Source organism: Patagioenas fasciata, chromosome Z (genome assembly GCF_037038585.1).
Source record: "Patagioenas fasciata isolate bPatFas1 chromosome Z, bPatFas1.hap1, whole genome shotgun sequence".
Lineage (NCBI taxonomy): Eukaryota > Metazoa > Chordata > Aves > Columbiformes > Columbidae > Patagioenas > Patagioenas fasciata.
In genome coordinates, this window is record NC_092560.1 from 53,252,397 (window position 1) to 53,275,233 (window position 22,837).

Sequence of the window (22,837 nt, forward strand, 5' to 3'; positions counted from 1 at the left end):
GGCGGTGGTACCGTGCAGGTGTGTGAGGTGGGCGGGCCGCCCTACAGGGCTGTTTTTGGCTGCTCTTCGTCGCCCGTCTGTTTTCTGGGTCTTAACTGGGGCGTTTCAGCCAAGGCTGGAGGTGCGGCTGAGCAGCTGTGGTGTTTGCTGTGACTCAGGCTGGAAGCCGTGAGCAGGGTGCCCTCGCGGGTCACCGGCAGTGCCGTGGCAACCGGGAGGTAAAACGCACGTTGTGTGCGTTATCAACTCGAGGAAAAGTAATTGAAAACTTGAAGAAGTAAATAAAAATATAAACATGGCATTGCAGTTTCACAAGCACTTCTCATTGCCAGTCAACAAATACCAGCTACGTTAGAGACATCCTCCATTGAAACAGAGAGGTTTAATTTTGGAGTTCTTAAGCACTGTGATGAGTGGCAGGGCAGGACAACCTGAATCTTGATCTGGCAATGTGCAGCTTTGTTGTGCTTGGGTCATTTTAAAAGTATTCTGTCTTCCATATAAAGATAGGAAGTAACAACCGGTTAAGCCAAAATACCAGGAACTGGTGTCCCCAGTGTCCCAAATTACATGTATGCCTTGACTGTGAGGGCAAATAAAGCATTTTTATGTTTACAATATTGTGTATGTTAGCCTAGTAAAAACTTTGCACTGACATAAAATCCTTGTGGTTTAGTAACATACATATTCCAGAAAGATACTGAGTCACAATTCACAAACAACAGGGGAGGGAGAACCCTTTTTCTTTTGCAGGAGTTTATTCTGGTTCTGAAACACTGCTTAACACACTTTCTTATTTCTGAGTTGAATCTGAGTTCAGTTCTGGCTGGTGCTTTTTGTTGTGGCATCTTTTATTGTATAACACTGCATCTGGCATGATGAGTCTCTACTTCTGAGTTCTTCAATATCTACCACTGTCAGCTTCTGAAAACCAGGTTGTAGGTACTTTTTAAAGAAGACATGGAGGCAGACCTGAAAAATGAGTAATTTTGGCTAGGGAGGAAACAGTCACAAAAGATGACAAAAATGTACAATTTACCTGGCAGCATTGTTTGGTTTTTTTTTTTTTTTTTTTGGTTGGTTGGTTTTGTTGTTGTTGATTTCTTTTGGTGTGATTCCTGGAAATCATGTCTTCTGGTGACCTACATGAGTTTATTCCATGCTAGAGTGCTACAGTTTGTACCCTGGAGAAACTGGCTGCTTGTATCTTGGATGGGCGTACGCTTTGCTAGATAAAGAACTGGCTGGATGGATGGGCCCAAAGGACTGTGAATGGAATAAAATCCAGTTGGCAGCCGGCCATGAGTGGTGTTCCCCAGGGTTCAGTATTGGGGCCAGCTCTGTTTAATATCCTTGTCAATGATCTGGATGAGGGGAGTAAGTTTGCAGATGACACCAAGTTGGGTGGGAGTATTGATCTGCTGGAGGGTAGTAAGGCTCTACAGGTGGATCTGGACTGGCTGGATCATGGGGCTGAGGCCAATTGTGTGAGGTTTAACAAGGCCAAGTGCTGGGTCCTGCAGCTGGGTCACAACAATCCTGTGCAATGCTATAAGCTTGGGGAAGAGTAGCTGGAAAAATGCCTGGTGGGAGAGGATCCTGTGGTGTTGACTGAACATTAGCCAGCTGCTTGTAGGGTAGGAGGTAGAAAAAATTGGGAGGAAAGTTGAGCCCAGGAAGAAGGGAGAGAAGCGGGGAAGGTGTCTTAAGTTTTGGGTTTATTTCTCATTATCCTATTCTGATTTGATTGGTAATAAATGAAATTAATTTCCCCAAGTTGAGTCTGTTTTGCCATTGCTGGTAATTGGTGAGCAATCCCTCCCTGTCCTTATCTCAACCCACAAGCCTTTCATTGTATTTTCTCTTCACTGTCCACCTGAGGAGTGGACTGATAGAGCAGCTTTGTGGACACTTGACCTCCAGCCAGGGTCAACCCACCACAACTGTTGGATCTGAAAGGGATCTGAAATGATCTGAAAAGGAAAAAGACAGTTACATACGTGAATAATGAATATCCAGTGTATTCCCAAATTAGGTACAAAATTAGGTACAAAAACAATGGCTTTGTACCTCTTTCAAATCTAGGACTATTTAGAACTCTATGATAAAAAAATTGTAGCATCCTGAAGAATATTGGAATATGTTCTGGATCTCCCTTAAGTGCTCCTGTGACACTTCCAGGACTGTTCATGTAACTGACCAGATTATTTCTGTTTCTTTCTAGACCTTTTTGGTAAAAGTACCAGGTGAGATTCTGTGTGAAAATTTCTGTGATAGGAATTCCTTAAGACTGAGGGTGGCTAATGAATTTTAAAATCTGAAAATGCCATCAATGGATACATTCCTGATGGTCTTCTTTCAATCTCTTGTTATTTACCTGCTCACTTTTCGCCTAATAAGTATTGCTAAAACTGAAGAATCAAGAATTGCCAAATCCTAATTATTTGAAGGGAGGAAAATTTCCAATCAACATTTTTGGGAGGAAAAAGCAAAACAAAGCAAACAACAACAACAAAAAAACCACAAACCACCTCAGTAAAAGTGAGCATGTTTCATGGACTCTATTTTTCAATGCTTTCATATTTTTAGAGACATTTACATTTTTCGAAGTTTTAACATACTTGTCTAGAGGTAAGACATCCTAAAGGTTACACTGTGACTGAAATTTAAGTTGAAATAATTTCAGGAAATGTCATTTCCTTACGATTAATGATGAAGGAAATGTTTTATATCATCAGTTTCCCCTTATCACTCTTTCACCCCCTCGAAACTCCTTGCATCCTTGCATCTTGAGAGAATCAAGAGGTCAAACTCAAACATGAAGTGAAACTAAGGGCCTAATTCAGAATCCATGAGAATCAGTGAGAAGGTTTCTTTGAATGGTTAACTTCAGTGGATTTAGGATCTTGTCCCAAGTGGTCAGGCTCAGACTCCTATATCTGTGCAACCAAAAAGGTCTTCTGCACAGTTCAGGTCATATTTGAACAGCAAACATGGTGGATTTTTGTCATTTAACCGAAGAGAATGGAATAATTTTGGCTTGCATAACCTGATAGGCCAGTAAAAATCTGAGAACCTTAGTTCTTTCATTTATACACTAGGCTTTGCTCGTCTTAATAAAAATCAAGATACCATCTTTCTTTTTCAAAAAGACCATTTGCAAAGCTGAACATGTTGTGTGGTAAAAGAGAGGAGAAATTAAGGACAAAACCATCAAAATAATTCTTCAGTCTGTGGTCAGTGACAGCAAAGATGCTAAAATGAGATACTTTTACAACAATTTAAGAGAAAGTCACTTGGGTCTGGTATTCCAGTTTGGGTTGCTGCCAGAACCACTGTTGGTAATAGCACATACTCATGTGGTTAATTTTAAACTTGATAGGTTAAGAGTAGGCAGAAGCACATCCAGCAAAAAACAAAAGAGAACATGGACTCAAAGATTACCTGGATGCTGCACAGGAGTTCAGATCAGCTTGTCTGTGCTAAGGTTATACAGTAAGTATTCTTTAGATGCTAGTGAAGGAAAAAGAAAGGAAAATAAGTATGTTCAGTGCAACAACTCTTTTTCTTAATTTCTCTATCACAAGTAGCAATGTAAATTTAATTACAAAGAGGCAAGTGGAAGATTCAGAGTAGGAATTAACAAATGGATGGGGAAATGTAGTTATGTACTCTTAACAAAAACTACTTATGACAAGAATCAGTACTGTTGTTCTGCCCTGAGGGAATGACATTAATCAAATACTGCTGACACTCAGTTACCTTTCCAACTCAGGGATTATATTCCTTCCCATAAATAAGTGATTTTTAAGATTCTGTCTGTGCAGATGCGCAACATAATATTCTTGACAAATTCACTAATATTCTGGGGCACTCAGGTACATGGAAAAAATGCAAATGAATGCACATGTTGTTGATTGTGACACTAAAATCAAGTGATGCAAGTCACATTCTAGGATCTGCTTTCAAATTTCTGTGTATATATATATCATAGGTCCTTACAGAGGATTAAGTTAGAAACCAGTCTCTGCTATATGGCATGAAGAGCAGAATACAGACAATATGTATATAACATCTATTTAGCAAAAAAATAACAGGTGTGAATATTCTAGCTCTGAAGACCAGAATACTGGAAGTGTGCTAAAGCTGATCCTTAAGGCAGGGATGATTTAACTGTAGTTATCTGTATAGATCATAGAAAGTGATACACAGAAAAAGACAGACAAAGTCCCAGAGAGTCTACAGTCTAGCAAGCAGCAATCCATACTTGCATTTGTATGCATTTGCTCACATAAACTATCTTTGTAACTGGTAACTCTGCCAGGGTGTGTTAGCATCTAGTCTTAAACGGACCAGATAAACAGAGAGTTAGAGACAGGATTTTTAATCCCATTATGGAGATGGATGACTGTGTAGTAGGAGGATTGAATGAATTGCCCAGGGATGCATATGAATGATAAAGCCATGAATCTAATCCTCTTTTCCACATTTCATACGGTGTCCTATCCATAACATGGTATTGTATCTGAAAAGTTACTTTTGATCTAATTATACAGAGTGTTTCAAAAAGATGTACCCAATATGTTACAATTACATAAAAATTTACAAATGGTTTAATGAGTTATTAAGTTTTAGTAGCTTTCGGCCTGGAGGAACCCAGCAGAGCCCTTCCTTGCCAGGACCCAGGGAGACCCCCTTCAGCATAGGGCTGGGCACTCCTGCAGGGCATGTTCCCTCCTGGTGAGAAGAGGGAGTGAGAGAGCAGTTGGGTGGGCATCTGACAGCCAACCAAGCTTAACCCACCACAGCAGCATCTTACAGAAGAACAAGGATTTTATTCATCATCTGAGAATTAAGCAATGGAGAAATGGCTGTTTATTTTTTGAAAATTTTTAGCATTATGCGAGTATAGAAAATTAGTATACAATAAATGTATTTTGTGCCATAGCTTCACTTCAGTATTTTGGTGTCTGTGAGATGAAACCACAGGAACTCAGTACTTATTTCTGTTAATGTCATCAGTACAGGCTGTTGTGGTTTAAGCTGGAACTGTTTCCATGTTAGGTCCACCTTTAAGGCTAAATCCTTTGGAGCACAGCTTGCATCATATATGGACCAGAAATGGCATATTTAGTTCATCTTGCTTTCTGGATATCTAATTTAAAACACATTATTAATGATTTTTCAGTAGTATGGCAAACTCACAACTATCATAGATTTCAGTTGGAATTGTTCAACTATCCACACACTGGAAATGTTTGGAAATACATGCCTGAATTGACTCACCTTTAAAAAGGAAACAAAATTCAGTAATTACCCACATTGTATTAATATATGACATTGTGCATAAATTGACTAGATGATATTATAAATATTATTTTTTACTCATTTGATATTTCAGTTTTTCCTAATGCCCTCTTGGATTTCTCATTTTCATATTAGGTACCAAGCAGTCTTACACTACATCTGTGATATTGGTGGAAGGATCTCTTCCCAGTAAATTCTAAAAATGGTCCAAATTTAGTTAAATTTGCAGGATTTGTTCCAGGTTAACTGTATTACATGCCGAACAAGACTGTCCTGTAATTATTTTAGACATTTAAAAGCCATTTTTCAGCTTTAAAATATTAATGAGTTATGAATGCATTAAGTTTTTTTAATATCTGTTATTAACTTTTCCTGGATGTTGAATGGTAAAAGAACAGGTCAGGCTAATGGAATCAATAATTTTGGAAATGCAGTTTTGTTTTCAGGGGAAAATTGTTAAAACATTGTCAATCGGTTGTCAATAGGTCCCATCTGGCAGCACACTACAGTGTAGCACAATTTGCATTCAGGAACCTCCACCAAGTGCTGACATACTACTAGATGCATTGTGAAAATCAGAAGCAATTTAACAACATGCATGAACATTACAAAACAATTTGGGATGTGAAATGAACACCTTCTTAATTAGCACTGCAGAGGGAATTTTAGTTAGCCATAAAGTTTGCAATGCAAATGACATAATAAGTAGTACATTGTGACTGTATTTTTATATTTCATATTTTTATACATTTTTCATAGTTGCTTGAAAAATAACTTTTGAATTTCAGCAAAATAGCCTTTTGCTAGAAACTGCCTATTAGCTCTATAGATTTTATGAAAGTTTACCAAATACTATTAGTGACTACTAACGGGTTTCGTTTGATTTTATATGTTATTTTAAGAACATAACATAGTAACAAAAAACTTTTATACTATCACCAATGTTAGGTGTTGCATTACAGCATTAGTTGTAACTGATTCCAAGGGGAAAGAACATCACACAATGTATAACCATTAAGGTATCATCTTATATTTGCATTTTTCTGACATGTTTTAAAAAGTTTGGCAATATGATTCCGCCTGTGGCTGCAAACAGTTCTGTGTGGGCCACTGGAGGCTGTGTGTTATATGGGTTCTCAGTATTACAACTCAAACTTGGTGAGAAAAAGGTATTTTTTTCTGGCTTCACTTATCCATTGAGCTTTCTTATATTTCTACATGGAGTGTTCCAAAGATATAAATCCTTACATCCATATTAATTTCACCACCATCTCCAGAAATTGTCACATCCTCCCTCATCAGTAAGGCAGAATCAAAGGCTTTCACTTCATTGAGGGACATGGAGTGAAATCCCCAATGATATACCCAAGGATGAAAATGCATTTTCTTCCTGACCTTGTATTTGGAGCTCAACACATTTGTGTTCAATGAAGTCAGACTATAAGGACAGAGAAATCAGAAGCTTGACTCATTGCCCACTTTGACAACTCTCAAAGATTCCTTACTGTATTGGTACAGATTAGAAGAAGAGTTAAGTGCAACAGAACTTCCAGCATGAAACAATTACCTTCTTTTTAAGAAGCTAAATCACTTTTGAACTTGTATGCAGTATCTAAAAATGAAATGCAGAAAAGGCCAAACTGTTTGCTGCATAGCATTATCAGCTTTTTATCAAGTATCACCACAGTGATCTAAAACTGGCTGCAAATTAGCTTGTACACTGGATGCAAGCGTATGTTCCTTTTATGTCACTGCAAAGTTCACCAATCTGACAGTGGCAGACGTGCTACCCATATTTACAGTGGTTATCAAAAAGAACTGCAGACAAGACACAATGTAGACATTTTTTCCCCCTAGTCTTGTTAAAAAAGATCCCCTTTGATTTTTCGTGAGGGTGGAGTATTTTGGGAAAAAAAATAGCTGACCCTCATGAACTAGCAGCTACAAATTCTGTTTAGGTAAATGTGCCATGCATAGCCCCCTGCTTTGATTCTTTCCGCAGTTATGCTCAGTAGTGTTCTCTGTGAAAAGCTTTTCAGCCATCCCTAGGTTTTCTAACAAGGGTTTACAATACTTCTCAGAGGGAAACACAGGAGCTTATCTTTGCTTCTTTATATTGTTCTTAATATTATTTCTGGTATTAGTTATTAGAATTTTATCATCCACTCAGTCTTGAAGAAATCTTACAGAAAACTGAAACAAAAGAATACAAACACATAGCTCTTTATCCTCAGTGATCCTCATGCAATTATACAACGTACATCCACAGTATCATGTCTATTAAAGTCTGTCAAATATGTTATTTCCCATATAATTAGTATAAAACTGAAAAATATTTTTAGTGAAAGATTACTTTTTACGAATACGATATTGCCAACTTCTGGACCTGTCAACCACATCTGTAGTGTGTATGCACACAAGAGATGGTGAATGTGTATGTTCAGCTTACGCAATCCTATTGGTAGTTTAAAACTTTGCAAGGGATCTCGATCTGTTTTTACATTCAGGCTGAAAAGTGAGAGAGGGAATGTAAACAAATATTTTAGCATAGTTTTAAGAATAGGAATAGTAAGAATTGCCCCTCCTAAGTACCAGAAAAAAACAACCAACTTTCGTAACACACGTTGTGGCCTGCACTTAGTTTGAACAATATTGTTACAATTGTTATGGAGTGAGTGCTTTCCTCTGCTCACTAGAATGCTAATTTTCTTCTCTAAATACACATTTACAGGAATTGCAATACCATCAGCAGTTGCTGAATCCAGTGACCAATCTTCACCTGATCTTACATTTCAGTAAACTAGAATTATTGTTCTCTGGACTACTAGTAGCACTCAGTGGGGTGAAAAGAAAGATGTATTTTAGGTATAATTAGGTTTAAATTAACTCATTTAATCTTACTTGATAATACAAGGCCCATTTAAAGTTATATAATTTTTAAAAATACCCTAATAAATAAATTCACACTACCTACGAGCGATTCTGAGATTCTTCTGGAACATACTCTCTAATGCAGTCAGTACTGTTGAATAGTACTGCTAATGGCTTCTGTTAAATAGCTTCTTAATGAGAAAGGTAAAATCCAAGTAAACTGCTTAGATGAAATTCTGAAGCCAGAAACAGGGAATGTTTCTTTAGCTCTAATATAATTTATCCAAAGTTTGCGTTCTCTATGTACTTCTACAAACCAGAGTTGTTGGTTCAGTTACCTTTTTGTCAGAGGCCTCTTTCTTTCGCCGTTGTTAGAAATCGTGTATCATTATCTGAACTACATGAGATGGAAGTGTAAAATGTGGCCATTGTAATTATTATCTATTACAAAATGATCATCAACATTAACTATTTAAATATTATAGTGTTGAACAGCATCTAATGTAGCATGAGAATGCACAGACTGAGAGCTACTGCAGAACTGTCATAAATCAGCCATAGCTATTTTTTACAGGTACTAATTCCTAGATACTCCAGAAAGGGATCAAGGTTCCTTTGTACAAACGGTAGACAGATATTAAAGGAAAAAACTGTCTATTGCTCTCTTCTTCACCAGCAAGGTAAATCAATTATCAACTGTCTGTGTAGCATAACACTCTTCTGACAGGACTCCTCACATAGGAACCTAGCATAAGTGTTGGAGAATACTTCATGCAATGACAGTGTTTAATTTTATGTTAGTATAGAATATTACATTACTGAATATCCTGCATGTCTCATGTTTTTCCCACTCCAAAGAATTTATTGTTGAAAACCCAAGAACTTTGTCTTGCTAGTGCATTTGAATACTTTTAAAGTGATCTAGCTTGGCTTCTTCCCTTCTACTCTTGCTTTCATAGTAGTATCAGAGAAACATTTTGAAGTCTTAAATCCTTTGCTTCAATTGGGCAGTGTCAAAAGACTAAACAAGATATAATTTATTTTGGAATCTTTTACTTTTTTCCTACTTCTTTAGTACTCATTCAAGGGATTTTAGTTTTGCCACTGCCTTCAGTCTGAATACTATTAAATTTTTAAAGTGAAATGTAAAAATCAATAGTATTCACTTACAGTTCCAGATAAGTAAAATTTAGCAGTGCTTGTATTTTTATTTTTACATCCTCTAAATAACCTTGAAAAAATGAGAATGAATCAATTGGGATTATACTGGAATGCAACCAGAATAACTAGATTGCAAAGGACACTTCTCCCAAGACATACATTTTTAGTAATATACAGAGTGGTAAGAAGATGACACCCATATCATTCCACCTCCAGGATGAATAAATATACTGCACAAATTTGCAAGTTAATACCTTCTGCTGTATGCTAATACAAAATCTCTCTGCAGAAGATCAGTAAGCCTCAGTGTCTGAAAAAAGTCTTTAGTAATTTAATATATTTATTTTGAATTCTAGAAGGATCTATGAATTAGATGCTAATTCAGAAATCATTTCTAGGATGTTCTGGTGCTTGTCCTTTTCTTGGATAAGATTTTAAGGGTAAAGTGTTAAGTGAATAATATAGCAGTGTAAATTAAAATAAAATCTGAAAGCGTGTTCTAAAGTGCTTGAAAACTGTACTTGTATTGCTGAAATAAATGTTAAATCAGAGAAGCAGATCTCTTTCCAGGATTTTTTTTTTAATCTGAAGTTTTAGATTTATATCAATCCACTGAAAATACTGAAAGTGTACTAGAAGTATTTTTTTTTTTAAGCAGGAGTTTTGTACATTTATTTGTTGTTGTTTTTTTTTTCCCCCTAGTTTATTCACCCAAATACTGTGATGAAAACTATCTTATTGGTGCTGTGTATTATCAAGAATAGCATGCAGCATTATTGTGTGTCAGCACCATGTACTTTTGATTTAACTGTTTTAAAACATGAATCATGCTCACATTAAGGATGGATCTCTTTAATAAAATAATTTGCCTTTTACTTGCATGCAGTAAGGGCTCCCAAATAGGAATTTCTGGGACTGAAGTCAAGGGCACAATTCTTACTGTCACCAATGGGGTGGTGGACTCCACGTAAGGTGTTAAGCAAGATCACAAGAATACCTCAAAATCAAAGGCATGTGTCAGTAAGAAGCATGCTTTGACAACAAAAGATACACTGGGGAATGTTGGTTTAGGAGATGATAATAAGCGTGGAGAAGCAGTAATTCTAAAATGTTTCTTTTTACTGGATATCTGCATATTTAAATCTGGTTTATTTGCAGTGGGTTTTCACTGTATTGTATTCTGGGAAAATTGGACAAGTTTTTGTGATTTCTTAATTCTAACAAATTTCTGCCTTGGTTTTATCTTATTATTTTTTTTAACATGATAGAAATTATAATCCTCATCCTGCCAAGCCTGAAAAATGTAAACAGTCCTGGTGAAGTCAATGGGCTAATTCATGTGGAAGAAAAGCTATTCATATGCTTGAGATTGTTCAGGCCTTAAATTTTTTGCATGACTTGTTCTCAAGAGCGAGAATGCATATAACTTTACAACTGGCTCACAGTCATTCTACATCGTGGAGAAATATATGTCCTCCAGATCTCAAAAAGTGATATACTGAGAGAGGAAATTATACCTGATGAGTATTTCATATTTTCATTCCATGACAAAACAAAATAATCACATTCATACTTAAAGAAAAATAATTTGACATGAATAAAAATTATTAATTTTCAAGTGAAAGGTAGATTAAATTATTAGATAAGTGAATTAATATAATTATTTTGTCATCATTTCCCTGGAAGTTAATGCTACACACACAATTTTTCTTTTGTTGTTTCAATGTAACACTGTGCAGAGGGAAAAAAGTTGACAGGCAGCACTTTGCCTTGTATTTTCCTTTTGTTCCTAGATGACTGCTTAGTTTACACTTAGCTGTGTGCTCCTAGTACTCACTGTTTTGGAACATCTTGATTGTATATGCATTTGTAATTAGGCCTTTAAAACCATAATTTTGAGTGCTTACATATAAATCAATTAAATTTCCACACACTCCAATGCTTGGCAGCATTCAACTTTCAACAGTGACATTGACTTTTAAAAGGTTTTAGATTAGGACATCAACTAATTTATTTCAGATCAAGCTACTTCAGTATTGACTTACTCAGCTTCATGTCTCTGTTTTTTACTATAGAAGTTCAGCTGTAACTATTGATTATATACCTTTTCTAAACTTAAATTATAAGTCAATTGTTTTCCTTTCTCTGAGAAGAAACATAATAATATAAGTATCATCCACATAAATAAAATGAAGCCTTTTTTGTGATGGTCCCAAATTTTTTAGTAGTATAGAATTTATGATTGGCATAGTACTAAAGGCAAGAGTGACTTTTGGCCTGTATTCTCAATTACATGGCCATTGGAAATTTTTCAAGAAAAGATTAGACAAGCTTCTGTTTGAGTTAATGTAGGTGTAGTCTTGAAACACGGAGTTGGAAATGATCTCTAAGGGCCTCTTAGAGCATTATTTTTAAATTTGTGTCTAATTGTCAGATGCCTACAATATATGTATTGACAATATAAAATTTATTATTTCAAGATTTAATTAGCTCATTATTTCAAGAAATTACATGACTACAGGTCACAAAAATAAGGAACAAATTTCTCAGAAGTCAAAAAGCAGTGTTAGACAAAGTTGGATAAAATGCTGGTATATTTTTCTAGAAAAGCTAGAAAGTTGAGGAAGGGAAATGGTTCCTTTGAATAGTAGTACTGTTCAGATGGAGAATCAAAGAATGTTCAGTTCCTTTATCCTCTGGCTGAATGTTCAAAATATAATGGGTAAGCAACACTATTTGATTTTGGCAATATTGTGTGTCGACACATAAAATATTTCCTCGTGCTGTAATTGCTTAGGAGGTTGGTGGTTTGTTTGTTTGTCACAATTATCTAAATGGCTGAGAAAGTATGAAGAGTTGCTATAAAAATTTTTACAGTGGGTTATACAAGAACAGATAGCACATTAACTGAATAGGAAGAATTAGAAAAGACTTTGTAATTTCTACATATTATTATGGTTTCACTTACGCTAGCTTTGCCAGAGGAAAAATAAGAGGCATATAACTAGTAAGATAATTGAGAATCCATTCTATGGAAACAGAATTTGTGTGAAGTATATGGAAGTTTACATAATTTGAATAATAATAGCAGAAATAATGGTATCAGGACAAATGTAAAATAGACATCTATCACTATACTCTGTAGCATACACCACAAGCACAGCTACAGGCTGTGGCTTGATAGGAATATGTAATAAATTTTATATAGATTCCAAATTATATCTCTACAAGGTTCTACCCCATGAAATTACTGTAATAGAAATAGCAGTAGAGAAATTACAGCGGAAAGATAACTCAGTACCTTTAGATTGATATTGCTGGAAAATACAGCATTATTAAGAGATAATTATAAATGTTACTAAAACTAAAACTGGAAGGAAAATTGTGAAAGTATTTCTGTGGGATTTATATTAGGAATATGCAGCTGTAAAGTTGATCAGAACATAAAGCTTGGAGGATGTCACACCCCAGGAGAAAATCACACAAACGCATACTGCCAAGATTCAGAAAAATATTAAAATAGAAGGGTGTTATCTCTGACACCTTTTCAAACCTTGGGGTGGTCCTTCCAAGTAATTCTTCTCTTCTTCCTTTGACATCTATTTCCAGATGCAGATATGTCCTGGCAGAATCCCAGCCTTTTTGTTCATTACCTTTCTTCTGGGTCTGGAGACATTGTTTGGGCATAAAGATAGTTCATTATGTTTAATTCAGGAGTGTACAGTGTTCAGTGTAGGTTTTTTGGTTATTCACATAGTTCCTTGTTTAGATTTTGTGGACTTCAGTGATACCTTGGTAAGATCAATCTCTTTTTTTTTTTTTTTTCCTTCTGGCATTTCTGATTCTGGAGAAATAATACTGCCAGAGCTTTTATTAACTACACTAAGAACAGATGAGCCACGCTTTTCTCACAACAAAAGTAAGTTGATTCAGACCCCCTGAAGCATTTCCTTCCTCCCCTCTCTCCTCCCAGCAGAAAGTATTTCCTATGCTTGCTTTGTCCTGACACTTATTTCCATTATTCCTCAAGTTCAACAACTTCAAAAACCTTAGAGAGCCCCATCCTGCTAGACAGTTCACCATAGTCTTCTGTCCAGGAAGTGGACATTCATACTCTTGTTTACAGCTTATGGTATGTAGTGGAATTGGGACTAAATGCCTTTACACAGTGTGGATTTTACCTAAAACTACACTGTGAGGTATTATTTTGCCACATGGAAAAATGAAGATATGGATTTATGGCCAATTTGAATGAAAAAAACCAAAACTTCAGTGCAGTGTTTTGAAAATAATGAAGTGTTTACTCTTTTCAAAGAGTAAGTTTTATTTGAGTTGGATGCACTGAGAATAATAATATCTTCAGTAGTGTGTCAGCTTCTTGTACCAAACTTAATGTGATGAAATTTCCAGTTTTCTTAAGATAAATGCCTTGTCATTCACTTTTTCATCTTACAATGCTGCTTCACTTTTTAAAAACAAAGGATAACTACAATCTCAAGCTTGAAGTATATTTGAATTGTATCATAGAAATGTGTACCAATTTGATTTTTTAGATCATCTCATGATAAAACTTCCTGGACAACACTGTACCTTATAAGACCAAATCACATAGGAGTTGAAATGCCAGATGAACTTCAAGATAGACAAGCGTAAAGTAATGGACATGGCGAAAAACAATTTTAGCTTTACATATAAAATGATCGGCTGACCATAATTATGCAGGAGCTGGACGTTAGTTCAGGAAACATCCATGCAAAACTTCAGCTTAATGCTCTACAGAGGCTAAGAAAGAAAATTGGATGTTAGGAATTATTTGAAAAACAATATGAAATAAGACATGAGGATCATTCTGATCCCCTTATCTCAGAAAAAGACGTATTGGAACTAAAAAAGATTCAGAGAAGGGTAACAATGATCATCAAAGCATGGAACAGCTTCTTTACAAAGAAAACTGGGTTAGGTAGGATTTTTCAGTCTGAAAAAAAGGCAATTTAGTAAGGGTCATGGTAGAGGTTGCAAAATCACTGGTGGTATAAATTCAACAGGGCTTCTAACAAAAGAGCCAAGGCCAGGACTAGCCAAGCTCAAAATGAGCAAAATTCTTCAGACAGCAGCTAAGTTTTCTGTGAATCTCCTCACTATTGGACGTTGTCAATGCAAAAACTTGGTATTATTTCAAGTGGAGACAGGACTAATTGTAAAGGAAATCTCTTGAATGTTACTAAACAGAAAAAAGGAAAGCAATTCTCTGATCTGAAAGTTATCAGTGACTAGGAAAGTATGTGGGGGCAGACTCATAAGTGATTGCTATGTTCCTACAAATCCCTGTGCATTGATTGTTCAGGTTCTTTGAACAAATAATGAGGTAGCTGTGGAACACTGCTTGCCTTTGTTTTCATGTAGAGGCCTAGGGCCTGTTTCCAAAGATGCTGCAGGCTTTCAGTCTTGCTGGTTCCAGTGGAAATCCCTCAGTATGACTTTAAGTCAGTCTAGTGTTATCTTCTTCTTAGTGTTTCTTCAGATGGTATTGCTCTGAATACAAAGCAGTTACAATGTGTCATATCAAAGTAATTTTCCTAGCAAAACAGGGAAATTTTGTAAACCTTTTTTTTTCAGATGAAAATGAAAAGCATGTGATGATACCTCTTCAGAAAGCGAAGGAGGGAAAATCAGGAGATAAATAAGCTAGTCAATTCAGGGATCCACTATCTGCTTCAAGCCAGTCACATTCCAATGCCTCATTTGCTCATATAGGAATGTAAATAATTTTACCTTTGCAACCTTTGGAAATAAATATAAGTAAGGATAAAATGTGATCCCCCAAACTAGAAATTTGCCTATGTGATTTTGGATTGACGAAAATTTCTCTCTTCAATGTAATTCATTAAAGTAATATCTAAATTCCTGGGACACACCTGCACAAAACAAAACAAAACAGTCCAACCATTTATGTATAGCAACCTGTTTGTAAAAAAAAAAGCTCACATTTATTTCTTTACCCTTCTCACACAATCCAATTTTTATATAGCAGTTGCCAGAATTTGTAGATTACAAGTGCAAGGATTTTCACAGAAAAGCAGTTCACAGAAATGTCCTTGATTTTGTCATAGTAAACATAGTATTTTACTGACTATACTATTACTTTTCATGAATAAAGAAGACAAGTTCTGTGGAAAAAGTCATGTTTTCAGCACATCATTAGTGAGTTTCAGGAGAATGTTATATAGTAGCAGTAACACAGAACACATCAGGAGTCCTTAAAAACATACTCTTATTGAATTAATGAAAAGGCAACGATGTTAAGGAAGCCAAGCTATTGGTACCTCATTTCTCATGCTCCAGCTGACAGTATAAATGGTTTCTATTTCTGTATGGAGCAGGAAATCTTATTTTGCCCTCCAAATCCATGTGAATCAAATTTCCAGAAATTTAATACTCATAATTTAAAAGGACACACAGGCTTTCTTTAGGGTTAATGCTCAAATAAAGGTTCAAAGCTTTCTAATTCATAAGTAGTGGAAGAAACTCTTAAGAAATCAATAGCAGAGATAGAAACATAAATGAAGCCAAAAGAATTCCCTTTTGAATGCAAGTTGGCAGCAAAATTATTTTTCTTAAGGCCAGGTTCTGCCTTGATTTCCTTTTATTGAAATACAGTTCACTGATTTCAACTTTCAGAGAAAACATAAAATACAGTGATCAATCCAGTGCAATATTTATATCTAGGAAGCCAAACAAAAGCAATACAAATCTGAATATGAATTTTACTACTGTAAAATCAGTTATTTCCAACAGGAAAGCACGACCTGGGTGACCATGGATATTATTTCCATATTTTTAACATTTTAATGAGAAATATGCACTACCATCCACTTTTGTAAGAGCCAGTATAATGGGATACAAATCTTCAGTGAATTCTCTAGCTTCTACTGTACAAAAACCACTTGGTGTAGCCAGCATAGCCATAATTCTGCCAAGTAGCTCTGTATCTGATCAATTCCTCAATTTCAGGGATATTTTTAGTGTCAATGAGCAGAATGCTGTTCATTGGGAGGATAATTAGGAAGCCAAAAAGTGCAAAACTGAAAACCTGTAGAATCTGTTTTGTTTGTTTAGTAGAGTGACAGACTTGGGCACCTTCATCACTTTCCATTAATCAACCAACCAGTTTTATAGAAAAGGCAAAATGGAAATTTTACACTCTGTAGAACAAGGCTGGAAAATGACTCCTGGAATGTAAGTAAGCATATAAACAGCATAGATTTTGGTATGTAAGGGTAAAGGACAAAAGGAACTCTCGTGATTTTGGAAAGTCAAATTTAGGGTATACACAGAACTAATGGCAGATACAGACTCCAAAAGATTCTTAAGGAAAGGTGACCCAAAGCAAAAGAGGCTTTTGTATTGAAATGGACAAAGCCATTGATGTGTGCAGGAAATCTGACTTACAGAGATTATGGAATATGTGATCTCCTAATTAGTAACAGGATATTCTTGATAATGTTATATGACATTGAAAGAAAAATAATTGGCCTTGAGAAAGAGTGGCAGTGATTCTGCAAGCTAATTAATGGGTCCCCTCCTCTGAATATAGTTCTGCTCCCCCACATACTTTCAATTTAAATGATATCCTACTATATTGCATGACTTTGCACCATACTCAATAGCACACAAATTAACTCAGTGCTATTATGAAACATTTTGCCTCATTTCTCAAACTGAGAGGCTTTCATGGGACGCAGAGGCAATAGAGACAGTGGTGGGATTTCCTTTGGAAAACGATGAAGGACATCATTGGATAAGTGGGGAAGAGCAACAGCTCTAACAGATGATGAGAGGGAGGCCGAAGTGTCTACACAAAAAAAGGAATGTTTATTCTGCATTCTTACCAGCTGATTCTAATAAACCTTCCTTTTTTTTTTTTTTTCCTTTTTTTTTTGTTCACAGAACCTATTCTGGAAATGATTAAGGAGCAGCGTGAGTCAGTTACTGAGAAACAGCAGCTAGAATAAGGGTTGGAAAATGTAACTTTTGCATTGCAGAACAGTTGCCTTCTTGGTACTCTTTGTGTGCTAAGAATTAGTGCTTTGTGAATAATTCACTATTGATTTTCTAAGGTAGAATTCAAACAATTAATAAACTAGAGAACAGGATTTGAGAGTGGGGCATTGGGGGTAAAAAGGCTAAAAATCTAGATTCAGGCAAAAGACTATTCATTGCTTTTCTTCAAGGGAGAGGGTTGGGAAGAACTACAAATACTGTTGAAGCCAGATTGTGAATAATTCAGGAGCTGGCACAAAAAGACAAGTGCAATTTATAGTGTAATTTGTAATATATTAGCAAATGCAACACTTTAAAACTCCTAGAATTTGACTAATCACTATCATGAAAGGAAGTGGAAATATTGTGGAATAGCTTGAAACACATAAATAGTTCATTTTTACTTCCTGATCGTTACATTAAGAGAGGGGAAAATAAACACAAAAATGCAGTGCTTGAAAAATACTGAAAATGTTTACATCATACCAGTATTTCCTCTTCTTTTTATCTTCTTTTTTTTTTTTTTTTTTTAAATTCAACTTGCAGAGTTATGGAGACATTTCTAAAACGTACTGAAAACAGAAAATGAGAAAAAGAGAATATAAGGAAGTATATACTACTGAAAAAAGTTTCTCTAAAACACACCTCTTTATATTAACAAAAGACATCTAAATTTTAAAAGTCAGTATCAGCTTTCAGTTAAATTAATTACACTTGGAATCACAGAATGAAAATGAAGAAGTAGCTTAATAATAAAATCAATACATTTATTTCTAAATATTCTAACACAAGGACATAGCTTTATTTTCAACAATTACTGGAAAGCTTAGCTTTCAATGTACTTATGAGGCAGAAAACCTTTTCAAATACTTCTTACAAATTTTGGAGAAATCTATCAATTTTTCTTTTCCCTAAACTTCAAGCTTTGACTACCACTTTTACCTGAAGAAAAATATACAGAACTTCTGTTCAAACTCTTGGATAAATGACAAAGGGATTATAATTGGTTGAAGGTCTATGATTACATGCTTCAAACAAAATCCTCTCCGTATATGAAACAGCCCTAGATCAACAATCAGATCACTTATCACCATCTCAAACTGGAGAATTCCAGCATTTTGCCAAAGTGCCTGTGTTTTTTTACCTCATAATGTGGTTCTCATGTGTGTGGCCTTTCCAGCCCTTTCACTTGACATAACTTATAATGTTTTCATTACAGTTTAATAGGCTAATTCCCCAATTGTACTGAAATAGATTTTGATGCAGTTGAGGCATAGCAGCTGTGAAGATCTGTATGTCCTCTTTCTGCTTTCTTTGTGCAACTCTGATTTTTACCAGCTTTTAAAAGCTCATTGCTGTCCAGTAGTATGGAAGGGATTAGCCTAAGCACAGCACTTTTTCACATCTCTCCCTCATGTTGGAGTGTTCCCTCCAGGTTACGGGGAGTTCTTCTGAAGAAAAATTGAGAACAGCAAACTGCTGAGAAGTCAGCTCAACTGACAACTTCAGGGTTATGGAAAGAAAGTAATACCACATTTGTGTGGGGGTCAGATGACATAAACAGACGAAGCCTACTTTTGCTTTTTTATTTAAAGTAATGACACTCTGTCAGCTGCTTAATATTGTATGATGTATGAGGATGACGTATTACAGTGATTCTCAAACTGGGCATGCTTTTTGCCACCATCATTAGCAATGACAGGACTACATCAGCAATCACATGAGTTTCTGCTTAATTTCTGGGCTCTCCAGTCATGCACAGCAGAAAGCAAGCTCCACTCTTCTGTCACACGGTGTTAGCTGTGCTTTCTACACTCAGAAGAGGACTATAAAAGGTTCCTTGTGATCCTGAAATTTTGGAACCTAAAAGTGTACCTCAACCCCAATCTGCTAAGTCCAGCCAGGTAAGGCTATCTCCGTCACAAACAGGATGTGCTGCCAAACCGCATGAACTTTAGAACAGATGAAAAGTACCCGGTGTTGTTTGTTTTCTTTGTTTGTAGGCACATATTTACAGCAGGCAGTAACAGATTCCCGCCACTACCTCTCCACATAGGGCTAAAAGTTGGCTAAGTGCTGGCTCATCACTATGTAGTTAACTATGTTGCAGTAATTTTTCTATCATTCACTAGGAACTCTTACTCTAGAACAGAAAACTTCAGCTAAAGGTTAGTCAAACAGAATTTGGATGATCCACAAGAAAGAATCAATTTACTGCAGCAGCTTATAGTACTGTTTGTTTAGCTCTGTTTTTAGGTGTTGGGATCTTCTTAGGTACATGGATTAAGTTACAGGGTACTGAATGGCAGAAATTTGAAAGGACTGTGATCAAGATACCACAGTGAGAGCAACAATTCTGAATTATCTTGACTGGCTCAAGACACATGACAGTGGACAAAATACCAATATTAAGAACTGAATATGAGTTTAAAACGTTGGCTGGAAGAACAAATCATATGATTATTTCTTCCACATGTGTGAAACAAACAAAAATCTTAACAAACTGAAAGAGCCGTTGTTACGGGAAACCTGAACTGCAATACTTAAAAGTCAGAAGTTATGCCTGTTGGGTTTTTTTAGTGTGAGTTCTTAACTTACTAGTATCTAATAATTAAATATTTTAACATGGCATGGAGGAATAATTTCATCAGAAAAACACTGTATAATCAAAGTACTGTAGGCTTCTGGAAACAGTTGCTGAAATCTTAGAGAAAAATGATATTAAAATGAAAGTTGAAATTTTACAGGGGATGAAATATCTTGTCAACTTTATGATGACGTACTTTTTAATAAATAAAAAACTTTGAAAATAGGCATCTGGCAAGTTCTGTTATTTTTCTGTGTATGCAGAAATTTTCAAAGGATTCCATGAAAGCAGTAATGCTCATTCTGGAACTAAACACTGAAAGTATCATAGAATCACAGAATACCAGGTTGGAAGGGACCACAACGATCATCTGGTCCAACCTTTCTCGGCAAAATGCACAGCCTAGGCAAGACGGCCCAGCACCCTGTCCAGCTGAATCTTAAAAGTGTCCAGTGTTGGGGAATTGACCACTTTCCTGGGGAGGTTATTCCAACGGCTGATTGTTCTCGTTGTGAACGATTTCCCTCTTGTGTCCAATTGGAATCTCCCCAGAAGTAACCTGTACACATTACCCCATGTCTTTTCCATATGACTCCTTGTAAAAAGTGAGTCTCCATATTCTTTGTAACCACCCTTTAAACAGTGGAACATGGTGCTGAGGTCTCCCTCAAACTTTTTTTTCTGAAGTCTGAACAAGCGCAGTTATCTCAGCATTTTCTTTGCTTGAAACAGCATTCATGCATGTACACTACAAGGTACATCACATTACAAAATTGAAGCTACAGCATTCCTTTTCTGTTTTATGTACTTGGCATACAGCATGGTAGTCTGTGTTTTTCTTAAAGACTAAGAGTAGAAACACATTTTACATGTAGTAAGTATCTACTTTCTTCACCACTGCAGCCTGACTGACTGTAATTCTAACCACTCCAAACAGATGCATGTTTTGTTCAAAATTCTGAGATGTGGAAGACATTTTCCCTTTTGCCTTATGTTCTTCACCTAAATCCTACAGTTACAGATTAAGTAACCTGTTGAGTTGAATTAAAAGTCAATGAATTGCGCTTTTCTTAATGTCGGAAATAATAACTTTACTGGAAAACTACTCTCCAGATTTTTTATAAAAAATAAATCTCCACTTATTGTTAGGTTATGACAGTCTGCTTAGAAAACACTGGGAAAGGCAACATTAGTATTAGTGAGAATGTGTCCATTTTGGATTAAAGTAAATAGAAAATTCGAGGACAGATTCTAAAAAAACAATCAAACAAACAAAACCAAAACCCCAAACAACTGGAATCACAGTAACGCAAGACTTGTTTTTGTCTCTGCTTAGTTGCTTGTTAGAGTGGAATGCATGTTTAACAGAATCCTGCAGTACTAATCCGAACTAAGTACATGCTCACTCCCATTCGATGAAATCATCTTTTACAGAGAGGGAACTTTCAATGCAAAACAGCACAAAGCTCTCTGCATTGTCCCAAGACCGCGTCCTGTGTGATGCTAGAGAAGACCAGATGAATAGCTGGAAGAAAATTAAATGTTCTGAAGGTGAATCTGTGCTCCACGTGGTAAGCGAGTAGTTACACATTTCTGGAAATGAATGTGGTCTGCCTTATATACTAGCTACACCACAAAATACTTAGTATGAATACAAGACAATTATCAATGGGCTTCAGTTAGTAAATAACAGTTAAACACCAGCAAAATATTTCTTAATGGGAGTAACAGCATGGATGGCCTATGGAGATTTTTTGGCAGACATAATTAAATGTCTGCTGAGGCTGGCAAATGTACAGTTGAGGAAAACAAGGCTAAGCCAATGACTTCTTAAAGTCTCTTGCAGCTATATTGTTTTTAATTCTTTGTTCTGCAAGGATTTCCAGGTTCTGGAAAGATGCAGACTTTCCCTAACAAGTGATTTGGGCAAGCAATACTGAAGACCTGTCAGGAGGTCCAACACTTATCTTTTGCATCTTCTCCATATTTATAATGACTGTAAAAAAAAGCCGTTAATAAACTTTTAAAGCTATTTTAAAGTTCACAAACCAAAAAAAGAGGTTTACTTAAAACTTTAGACCCTCAGTGGTCAACATGCTGCTGACCTCTGATTGGCGAACAAAGGCCTAAAGATTTTTCCTTTTGCAAAAGTGGTGGCACAAACTCTATTATATAGCCTTTTTAATTCTATTTTTTTACTTTTACATGGTAGCTCTCACAGCCATCAACCAAGAGTGGGGTTTTCATTTCTCTGTTTTGAGACATAGGGAATGCACGACGCCTGAGTGAAGTCAGCAGTGTGTAATCTCACCCATCCAGTATCATTTTTGAGCAACTAGTAAATGAGAGCAGTGCGATGTCAAAGGATATTGGGCTGGAGTATGCAGCACAGAATCAAGGGCAGCTGTGGCCTGTAAATGACTGAGCCGTTCCCGGACACCCAGCCCTTCCCATTTCAAGCAGCTACTTTTGCCTCTCTAGCAAGGAGTGCGGCAAAGAGCATCAGCTCACCGAAGCTTAAAAGAAGAGAGGCGCTCACAGCGTGCCGAGGACGACCCGCCACCGCCTTCTTTAAACCGGATCTCTGAGTTTTGAGGGGAAGCACCGAGGCTAGCGGGGCTAGGGGTCGGCAGTCAGACGTCCCCCGGTGCCGTAAGCACACCCAAGCGCCGTCCCTCAACCAGACCCCTCTGGCGCCGCCGCCCGCCGCAGCGTGACCGATATCCGCCCCTCAGCGCTGAGGAGCAAACCGCCAGAAACTCTACACTCAGCGCGCGCACCCTCACCGCCCACACCACGGCCCAGGCGCATCCCAGCGCACTCCCTCGCGTCGCCACGCCCATCCCCTCTCTCATTGGCTACTTCCTCTGC

The 22,837-nt window shown here is 36.6% G+C and overlaps 1 long non-coding RNA gene across 2 annotated transcripts; it reads right to left on the minus strand.

The window, feature by feature from the left end:
- Positions 1 to 828: 828 nt before the first annotated feature.
- Positions 829 to 22,739, minus strand: LOC139826452 (uncharacterized). Of its 2 annotated transcripts, XR_011736526.1 has the most exons (4): positions 22,478 to 22,739; positions 17,866 to 17,951; positions 3,445 to 3,513; positions 829 to 1,973 (listed from the first exon to the last, which is right to left on the minus strand). It is a non-coding gene; the product is annotated as an uncharacterized lncRNA (long non-coding RNA). The 2 variants fall into 2 exon arrangements; XR_011736527.1 differs by lacking the exons at positions 17,866 to 17,951; positions 22,478 to 22,739 and adding an exon at positions 12,883 to 13,114.
- Between the last annotated feature and the right edge of the window lie 98 nt (positions 22,740 to 22,837).